General features: G+C 46.1%; 1 pseudogene; it reads right to left on the bottom strand.

Moving 5' to 3' along the window:
- Positions 1-6,583: 6,583 nt before the first annotated feature.
- LOC121835663 lies at positions 6,584-7,648 on the bottom strand (annotated as a pseudogene).
- Between the last annotated feature and the right edge of the window lie 2,847 nt (positions 7,649-10,495).

Raw genomic sequence — 10,495 nt, 5'->3', positions numbered from 1 at the left:
TGTCGTTAATAAGAGCAGATGAAAGAAACGCCAGATGGGCTCTCCGTGCTGTCCTGGGGTGGGGATTAAATGAAGCGAGTCAGGTGAGCCTCTTTAAGGTGCAAACCCACCGTGAATGACGTTTTGGTGCTTTTTTTGACGGGTGTATCTCGAAACAACCCATTCCGATTTGAACCCTTTTCGTTTGAAGCTACTCGCAAACGCCCTTCGCGTTTTAACCTTTCGCGTTTCAACCCTTTCTCATTTATACCCATGTCATTTGAACCGTTTCTCATTTGAACCCTTCTCGTTTGAACTCATTCCCAAAACGCCCTTCGCGTTTAAACCTTTCGCGTTTCGGCCCTTTCTCATTTGAACACGTTTTGAATTGAACACCGTATTTCAAACCAATCGCTTAACGCTCTTTGTGCGATTGATTTTTGATTTTTTTTTTATATTTTCTTATTTATGCCCTTCTCGGTGGAGCCCGCTCTCACTTAAATCTTTATTGTTTAATTAAACTCCGTCTCAAAACACGTACGTGGCATTTCAACCTTTTTAGGGTGCTCTTGGAATTTTAAACAGTCTCTCTTTTTCTGGTTAATAAAAATAATAAAAATAATGGAGATGTTGGCACTGTTAATAACAGTGCGGGCTACTCCATGGTAATTGTTATTTTAGAAAAAAAAAAACAGATCTAAAACAAAACAAGCACACAAGCAAACGAAAACTCCGCCAGAGTTGTCATTGTACATATTATTACAATTCAGACATGTTCGTCGATCCATTTTCGTGGACTACCTGTGCCAGTGTGCAGAGATGTTCGTCGATCCATTTTCGTGGACTACCTGTGCCAGTGTGCACCGATCCGAACAGTTAATGTCATGTTCCACACAAAAGATAACTGGCGATCGCTTACCGCCCGCACAGGCAGCATCAGAAAGCAGCGGCTGCGGCGTGTCTCTCGCCCTACTGTGCACCTCGTCGCTCACAAAGGGCCGCCGCCGCCTCTCAAGAGCACCACCACCAGGGAGCGGCCAACGATCCTGTGCCCACCCCCGCATGAACCGCTTTAAACCTTTTGTATAGGATACATTGCATTCGAAATATGTTCACAGAAATATCTTAATTTCCATACCGTCACGTTACAAACGATTCGCAAAGCATTATGCCATTCAAATCGTATGGCTAATCGTTAGGCTACTGAACGGCTCTTCTCGAGACGCATTGTACAAAACTTTTTTGTCGCAGAATCAATCATCACGCTTTAATGCGATCCCATGCTCGGTAAAGCTTTATTCTGAAGCTTTGTTCCCAGAAGATGGTAATTGGTTAAACTATCTAAGATGGCCAAAGCAACAAAACACGGACCATTCAAAGGCCAGAGAATACCTTCGCCTTCCTTAGAATGTCACAAAGGGAGATCCTGTCATTGGCAAACTGGTCCTGCAAAGTTGATGTTGTTGTTTTTTTGTATTTTTTTCAAAATTTGCGGGTGCTAAGATGCGTGGCTTCATGGCTTTCCTACTAGGCACATATAGTTTTCTTCATTTCAGTCGTAAATCACCGGATGCAAATTATGCTCAAATGGCATGCCCTGAGAGGGTATTGAATTATTTACAACCGGTCTCGGAGTGATCATACAGATGATTATTGTATATTTGCCTATGAGTCGTCCGCCATGCCGTGGATTGGCATGCACTCTAGATGTCATTCTCCAAGTAGCATTTTGATGAGTAATAAAGCTTCAGGTGCCTGGACTTCATAATGTCATTTGTTCCTTTATTTCGGTTTCCCGTGACTGTATGCTGAAATTATTGCTTTTCCTTAGCCTGACCATATATAAGGTTAAAATGAGAAAAGTAGTTTTGAGAATGGTCACAAACAGAAATTATGTTTTAGTAAGTTTGAAATGAGAAAGTTTAAATTGAGAAAAAAAGCCTTCTTGAGAATGGTCTAAACCAGAAAGTATGTTTTGAAAAAAGTTGAAAGGAGAAAGGTTAAAATGAGAAAAGTCGTTTTCAGAATGGTCAAAACGCGAAAGTTCATTTTGAGAACGGTTCAAGGGAGAAAGGAAGAAAAGTGGAAGTTGTTTTGCGCAGGGTTGAAATGAGAAGGTGAAAACGAGAAGGTAGAATAGCGAACGGGTTCAAATGAGAACCACCCTTTTTACGGCTCATAACTTTCTTACTATGTATCTTACAATTATATTTTCAAATTAGGAGCGGTTTTTTAACAATATTTTAATGACTCGATACTACTATTACTTTTAGTTGTTAAATATTCAGCTTCTAATAGACCACAGTCTCTACTAATGAACAAATTTATTTCTCGAGTTCTAACGTCCCATCGTTCACGATATTTTACGTGAACGTTGGGCTGAATATATAGAATTAATAAATAAAGCAACTAACTGTACAGATGATGCATATTTAAAAAAAAGAAGTTTAAAATGGTAATATTTTATGTCGCTATAAAGCGGAATCACGTCAACTTATCAAAAACCGAGACATTAAATTACGAAGCATCCTTCGATACTACATTTTCCAGAACTTCCATATGATATATTACGGGTTAAGAATGTTATTAGACTTCAAACATTTCCCATTCAGTTAAGGCGAATTGTAGTTGCTTAATATAAAATACAGATGGCGACACGTGTTCAGGAACAGCTTGATGTCAAAAAGTCAAATTGGACGTTTGGGTGATTTATACAGCGTAAGGTTGGTCTGCCAGTAGGGGCGGCACTGGTTTACACTGTAGATGAACAATTTTGCTCACGCAGTAGTGATACACGACCGCACGGCGGTACGATGCTCATCCAAATCGAAACGGCTGCCCGTTTCAATCTGGATGAGCATCGTACCGGCGTGCGGTCGTGTATCACTACTGCGTGAGCACGTTAAAGACCCCAGGTTAGCAGTCGTACTGCACTGGAAAAATTGCTCATCTACAGTGTAAACCAGTGTCGCCCCTGGGTGGGGCTCAAACCCGGGATCCCTGGGTTCTGCAGCGCGAGCTTTCGCTCCACGCGCGTCGAGCTGGGTGTGCGCTTCAGTCCACTCGGCCACCGATCCTTTTTTTCTTTATTGCCACGCATTATTCATTTACAAAATACACTTCAGAAGCACTTGTAAAAAAGGTCAAGCTGACCTACGACTGACGCACACTAATTAACATGATCTTAAAGTGACCAGTTCGTCTAGGACTGGCAACCAATCAGGCCCATCTCCCAATACGTTATACACTTCTCTAATCTGACTAATGCTCTGAGTAAAATAGTGACATACTGGTCGAGCGTCTACATCAGCATGCCGCACTGTCATGCGGCTCTTCCAGATACTGTGTAAGCCAATAACCATAAGTAAATCATACGGTACAGAATCGGTTGGAGCAACAGGCAGAAAACGTATCCCGTGTGCGCTTAAAGGAAGTTCCTTGTTCAGAGTTCGCTGCAGTACATCCCAGTAGAACACCGCGTCCCAACAATCTAAAAACACATGCCCTATCGACTCAGGCGTTTTGCACAAGATACAGTTCACAGTCCAGGGAACAAATATGCCTTGTTCATCCAGCCATGTTTTAACCGGAAGTGTTCCGCTGCGAAGTTGAAAGAAAAAGGTTTTCATTGTGGCCGGGACCAGCATTTTCTTAACGCGACGAAGTACATCCTGTCCTGAAGTCGCGCTGTAAATAGCTCGATACAAAGGGGTTGGAAATGACGTTCCTATTATATTTCTTGTAAGTCGCTTTCGAGAGACGGTACTCAGATATTCCAAAGAGAAACGCGTGGTTAAAGATTTGTATGCAGCAACAACTTCCTTCAAATAAGCACTTAGTGGTCCCGTAGCACCGTCACTAGATGAAACGATGAAATTGGGTAAGACACCCAACAATTGAACCTGAAGAACAGTACGCAGAAAGGGATCTTCTTCATCACGCAGGAAAATAAAACGGTTAACAATTTGGCGTGTGAAAAGGTGTGATAAAGAAAGACCACCATGCTGTACCCGCCGAAACAAATTCATTCAGCTGGCGCGCTTCCATCTGGACGCTCACATATATACAGCGAACACACGATGCAGCTTCTGAATGGGAAATCGAGAACAATGCAAGACCAGTAGAAGATACCACAGCTTAGCGAGAAAAAAATAAATTACACACTGGAGCTCTCGCGAAAATAGACAAATGGCGGAATGCACTCGGGGCCGCTTTCTCGCGCAGCTTATCTCTCTCCTCACTCCACAGACCCGCACTGTCACGATAGTATTCCAATGATACGCCAAGATAACGGGTGGGAAGGGTTGACCAGGCAATGTGAGCAAGAAAGCTTGGTTTCGATGCCCATCGGCCTTGCTAAAAACCCGAACATGTCGACCAGTTCACTGAACATCCGGTCCGAGAACAAAAAGTTTTTTGTGATTTCGATGGCTTTTTCAATGCTCTCTCTATCTGTGTAAAAAATAGCAATGTCGTCCGCATAACCCAAAATGCGAACCTCGCGCGCATTCAAGGTAAAACCGCGAACATGCTCACTCTGAATGATACTCAAGCAGTATGGTTCAATATACAATCCAAACAGTAAGGGCGAGAGCGGACAGCCTTGTCTAACAGAATATTTTACAGAAATGCGTTCACTGACTCGCTTATTAACAATAAGACTCGTTGTACAATTATAATATGCCATTTGCACACCTTCAAAAACAATAGGTTTTATATCGATATGCTTCAATATTTGGCTTTAAACGTCATGAGACACCGATCGAAGGCCTTTTTTAAGTAAACTTGCAACATGGCGACTTTGCGCAGCTCACCGTCACAACACTCCAAGATCCTGCGCGCAACATGAATGTTGGTCAAAATAGTCCGACCCTGTATGCCGCATGTCTGATGACACCCAACAACACTCGTTATCACACGCTGCAAACGGCGAGCGAGGACTTTCATTAATATTTTATAGTCAACATTAGTAAGGCTTATTGGACGGTAGGAGTTAAAACTGCGAAGCTTAACGGGGTCGTCACACTTTGGGATTAACACTGTGTGTGTGCGTGAAAAGGAGGGGGGAAGAACTTTTCGTTCATATGCCTCGGTGAAAACTTCAAATAACACGGATGAAATTTCATGTTTAAATGTTTTCTAAAAACCAGCAATTAAGCCTCTGGGCCAGGCGATTTTCCGGGTTTTATGTCATCTATCGCTTTTGTTACCTCTCAAAAGCTGATTGGTTCCTCTAAAAAGTCCTTATCGTTTCCGTCAACCTTCGGCAGTAGAGGCAGAAAGTCGTCTTTAAATCCTGACAGTGGTGGGGCGCTACAACTAAACAACTTTTTATAGTGTTGAGCAAACGCCTCTTCGATATGAGTTTTATCGCTGTACAAAACCCCAAGGTGTTCTATTTCAACTACATCATTAGCTCGCGCGTATTTCTTTTCCGCCGCCACCATTCTTTTTGTCGGCTGCTCTCCGACCAAGAAACGCTCTGAACGAGCCTGCATTGCCGCCCCCCTGTATCGGTCGCGATCAAGACTTTCGAGTTTGGCTTTCAAGTGGTTAATATCCCCAATGAAAGCGCCGGGTGCCCGGCATTCTTCCTGTAGCAGCTTGTCTAAGTTTTTTCGGTGTTCCAATTCTTGACTCGTCTCTTGATACTTTAGGAGACATGTCCTTTCAAGTGCAGTTAATTTCACCTCCTGTTTAAATGTTTCCCAGCGCTCGCTTGCACTGCCTCCTTTCAGTTGCACGTCACTCCAGATTGTCTGAATACAGAAAAGAAAAAGAAGTTTCGCATTCATTTTCCATAATTCCCATGAGAAATTGGCCCCCTCTTTCTATTTACCTAATTGGAATGTTACAAGGCAGTGATCGCTAAAAGCAACATAGTCTACAGAATACTTCGACATAAATATACCAGATCCGATGAGATATACGCCCGGTCCAGTCTAGCGTGACTGACACCCTGAAAGTGCGTGAAAGGCATACAGTTTGACCTAGGCACACAACACGCGACGTCTTCCAGAACAAAATCTTCAACAATGTTATTTAATTCTAGGGTACTGCCATCCCTATAGCGCGTTCGGTTGGACCTGTCTTCAGCTCGGCAGACACAATTAAAGTCACCCAAAATGATCAGAAAGCGATCGGACTGGCAATGTTGGTAAACGTTTTGGAAAAACACTCGGCGCTCCTTAGCCTCATTAGGTGCATAAACACAAATGAAACGCCATTCATTTCCCATAACAGAAAAATCACAGATGACAAACCTCCCAGATGGGCAGATCATGACGGTTTGCACGGCAGCACCTAGAGATTTTCTGAGGAACAGGCAGCAGCCAGCCGAGAAACCAACATCATGACTCACGCAGACTTCGTACCGCGCCAGAAAAGACCGCACCACGTAGTCGGTCTGGTCCTCGCTCTCTACTTTGGTTTCCTGAATTGCGACAATGTCCAGGTCATGCTCGGTGAACAGCCGGTAGAGCTGTTGCTGCCGTCGTCTGGCTGAAAGTCCGCGAACGTTCAACGTAGCTACGCGCAAGGCCTTTTCAAGGGAAACCATCGGAAAGCGAGTCTCAGGCCTCGTACGCTGGGGTCACCTCTCGCCCTACCTGGGAAGAGACGAAGAACGGCTGCGGCCAGCGCGTCGTACCCTCTTGCTCGTCACTACGAAGCAGGGTCCCTCAGTCTGCTGGAGCGCCCGGTCGGTTCCCTGCTCCGGGTCGCTGAGCCGCCGCTTGATCGCCTCGGTCGCGAAGTCCATTGCTGTACCATCTCCGGCGTCCTGTGCGTCAGTCGCGTCCTTAGCTGCCGGTGTCGTCTCAATGGTCTTCTTCGCGTTAGGCTCATTTTCACCAACAGTGCCTTCCGCCGTCAATGTTACGGCGGAGACCTGGCCTTCTGGCATCGCTAACAGCTCGTGTTGCTGCTCACCGGACTCTTGAGGGTCTTGTGAAGAAATCCTTGCGGTTGGAGTCGCCGCCGCCTCGGCCTCTTCCTCGTCCATTATGAGGTTTCTGTCCTGGCTGTCGGTGGTCTTGCTGGCAGCAGCTCGAGCGTACGACCGTACGCAATCCGAGGCCTCATGCCCGAAGGCTCGACACACCTCGCACCTCGGCACTCTACAATCGCGCCGTATATGTCCCGTGCGTCGACAGCGGAGGCACACCGGTGCCCGTCCGGGGACGACAACCAGGAGCGGGCCTCCGTAGAGGCGGAGCTGATGCGGCAGGGACTCCGGTGTTATGCCTTCACGGAGCACCATGCGGATGATGACGGTAGTAGAATCCACGTCTGCCAGGCCCTCGATTCTCCACTTCTCGCGGGTGACACCCTTCACCTCCCCGTATGGCTCGAAGGCCCGTCGAAAGGCGTCTGCAGATACGTCGAATGCCACCCTGTGGATTTTTACCTTCAGCTCTCGTTTTTCTGGATCAATGACCAGGCATGGTCGCCCCTTCACCAGCATGGTCCCCTCTCACAGAAGGTTCTCTTTGGCGGAGGTGGTGTGCAGCTTCAGCAGCCAGACGTGCCCCATTTGAAACGCGCCAAGTCCTGCTACGTCCTCCCGAACTCCCATCTGGTTCAGAGGACCCACGAAGTCTTCAGCTCGGTACGGCCGCCCCCGGGTATCAGCGTGCAGGACAAGGCTGCATTTCATGGTTTCTCCTGTCGGCAGAGTAGGCAGTATCACTGCGTATAGTAATTTGGAACATCGCCGTGTTCGGCATCACCGCGGCTCGGAGCCGCCGTCATCGAGCTCGCAGCGGAGCGATCCATTCCACGTGCGCACACTACCGCGTTTCCGGCCATCGATCCCCCTAGCTTGATGTGCATTTTCCGTGGTGTGCCGCTTGGAACGCCACGTGAAAGGCAGAAAAAGCGCCAGATGTCAGGGTGCCAGATGCCTGGATAGGGTGCCTAGATGTCTGTCTGCCTCAGGGTGAAGACATTCATTGTTGTCCGGAATGTGCCAGCGAGTGACGCTCTCGCGCACTCGGTGCGTGACTTGGGCGGTAAGATGGCGTCTATGCATCAGCCAAAGCTACGCGCTCGAGCTGAGTGACACCGGATTGCACGCACTTCAAAATGCATAAAAAAACGATTGGGCGGAAAAATGGCTGAGATGTCACCACTCAAGCAAAAGTGCGCGTGTGTATGAAGGCACTCTATGCCTGGATGCCCACAGTGAGCGAGCCAGAGATGTCGGAAACAGCAAGCGCGAGGCTGCGAGTGCACCAGAGCTACTTTTGCGCGCGTTCTACTGTGCGTCGGTACCACGGTGGTCGGTACACATGCTTGACCTGATCCGAATTAAATGGGCGCCATGAAAATCATTCTGCCATTTCAGATTCCGCCACGCATGCGAAACCATTTTAATGTTTTTAACACTCGCAAAAATCATGTTCGCAATCAAACTACGCTTGTCGGAATGGTAGGGCTACATTTTTGTTTCAAAAACCACCTGAGTGGCTCTTAAGTGGCAATGATATTAAAACACAGCACGAAACATTAAATCGCCTCAGTACCTCTGAGTCAGGCCCATGAATCCATATTTGTCGGGTTTAAATATCGGCCGAGGTTCTCGCAACCGACGGAGGCCAATCTGAGAGTTTGGCTGCACGTCAAAAGAATCTCCAGTTAGTCAAAACAAACCCGCGATTTTTTTTTTTTATTGGGAAGTGTTAAGTGATTTTTGATGGTTTCGCTTGTGAAACGCTAAGATCTGAATATTTGCTTTGCTTTACCTTAGTTCGGAGTGCAGTCAACGCTACGGGCTGGTAAAGCCACTGAAAAAGCGTCAAGAGCGCGAGGTTAAGCTGTTCGTTCTCTTTCTGTGACTATGCGGTCGGGCTAAACGAGAGCCACTAAATAAGTTACGCTTCATACACATCTTGGGGACTAAAATGATGGTTGTCAATTATCTGAAACTTTATTTCAAATCACAGGAAACACTTTTTCTGTCCTCCACAAGTGTTTAAACAGTTCGCGACAAAGCAAAGCAATATTACATTAGCTTTCTGACACCGAAACAAGTCGCACTTTTAAATCATGACGATCGGCAGTTCCGTTTGATTTGTTACTAACCACCAAGATGGCGGCGCCCATAACAATATCGCGAAAAAAAGTGCCGATACTCTAAGCGTAGCTCATTGGGTTTAGTTCTCAGGCTAAACCAAGTGCGGGGGGGGGGGGGGGGGGAGGGGGGGGGGGAGGGGGGGGGGGGGCGGGTCGTTGGCCGAGTGTGTTGTGGCATTGCAGATCAGGCCACGTGGAGAAATTCGCCAGTGCGAGTTCCGTCCAAAGCACGGGGCGTACTCTGCAGAACCTGTAGAGACTAAATCCCCGCGATGCGTTGGCGTTGGTCTCTCAAGAAACCTCAGATGTGCCAGTGCACGAGGCCCGTCTCTCGAGCGGCCCTTGGAGGCTAATGGAGGCGCAGCACTAAAATGACTGGCCCTTGAAAGCTAATGGCGGCAGAGCACCCGCTCGTGGCACGTGTCTTGAGCGTTTCCACAACAATGCTTGGCGGTACTTGTAAAAAACGCCTTTATCAAGTGGCTTTCGCAGGTACCCTGGGTTCAGTCGCCCATCTGCTTCCTACCGTCGTGCGATCGTGTACCATATATACCGCGTAAAGCACTTTAAAGACCCCGAGCTAACAATAGTACTGCACATTTTATAATTTTCAACGAGTAACAATATCGCCCTACGAAACTGCTGCTTTCTAGAAACCTAACGACTAATTCAGAATGCGCTGTTATATTAATTTTTAATGCGTGTTCGCGTGTTCGCGTTTTTTTTTTTTTCTACATTTTTTTATTATGCGGTTTTTACTTATGATGAAACAGACCATGATTGTCGTACTTGTGAAAATATAATATATAACTCAGAAAATGGCACGTGAACGCAAAATACAAACACACACACACACACACACACACACACACACACATAAACGCACGTGATAAAAAAAATTAAAATAATAAAATTGAATATGATTGTGTTTTCAAAGGTTTGAGCGCACCAAAAGCTATTAAAGCGAGCTCGATGCTTTGGATGGTGCGCTTGTTCACTGGAAGTGTAGGTCAGGGGAGTGTGCTCGCACTTGTATCTTCCGCTTTACTCGCACAATAAAACCAAAACATTTACTGGTAATGTACTTAGTGAAACAAAGCTGACCTTCTGTATCTGTGCAGTGCCCTCAGTTTTCGCGTGATTACACGCTTGTTTATTATTATTGGTTTTGTTTCCCACTGCCACTCATTTCGTGTTCTTTTTTGTGCTACATGCATTAAGGCCAAGGTAACCCAAGAGTATTATAATTTCGCGAATTGTAAAAAAAAAAAAAACATGCAACTTGCCACGTATGCCACAATCAATACAAATTATTCTAAGCTACATATTTGACCGCTTTCCTGAGTAAACATTGTTGTTTGTCAAGAACAATTGCCATTGTATAACATCACGTGGGAAAAACTCGTTCTAAGCACGCGACCGTTGGCATGCAGTGAGTACT

This window comes from Ixodes scapularis, unplaced genomic scaffold (assembly GCF_016920785.2).
Source record: "Ixodes scapularis isolate PalLabHiFi unplaced genomic scaffold, ASM1692078v2 PGA_scaffold1__304_contigs__length_218370807, whole genome shotgun sequence".
NCBI lineage: Eukaryota > Metazoa > Arthropoda > Arachnida > Ixodida > Ixodidae > Ixodes > Ixodes scapularis.
The sequence above is the reverse complement of the archived record's forward strand: the minus strand, read 5'-3'. Positions and strand labels throughout refer to the sequence as shown.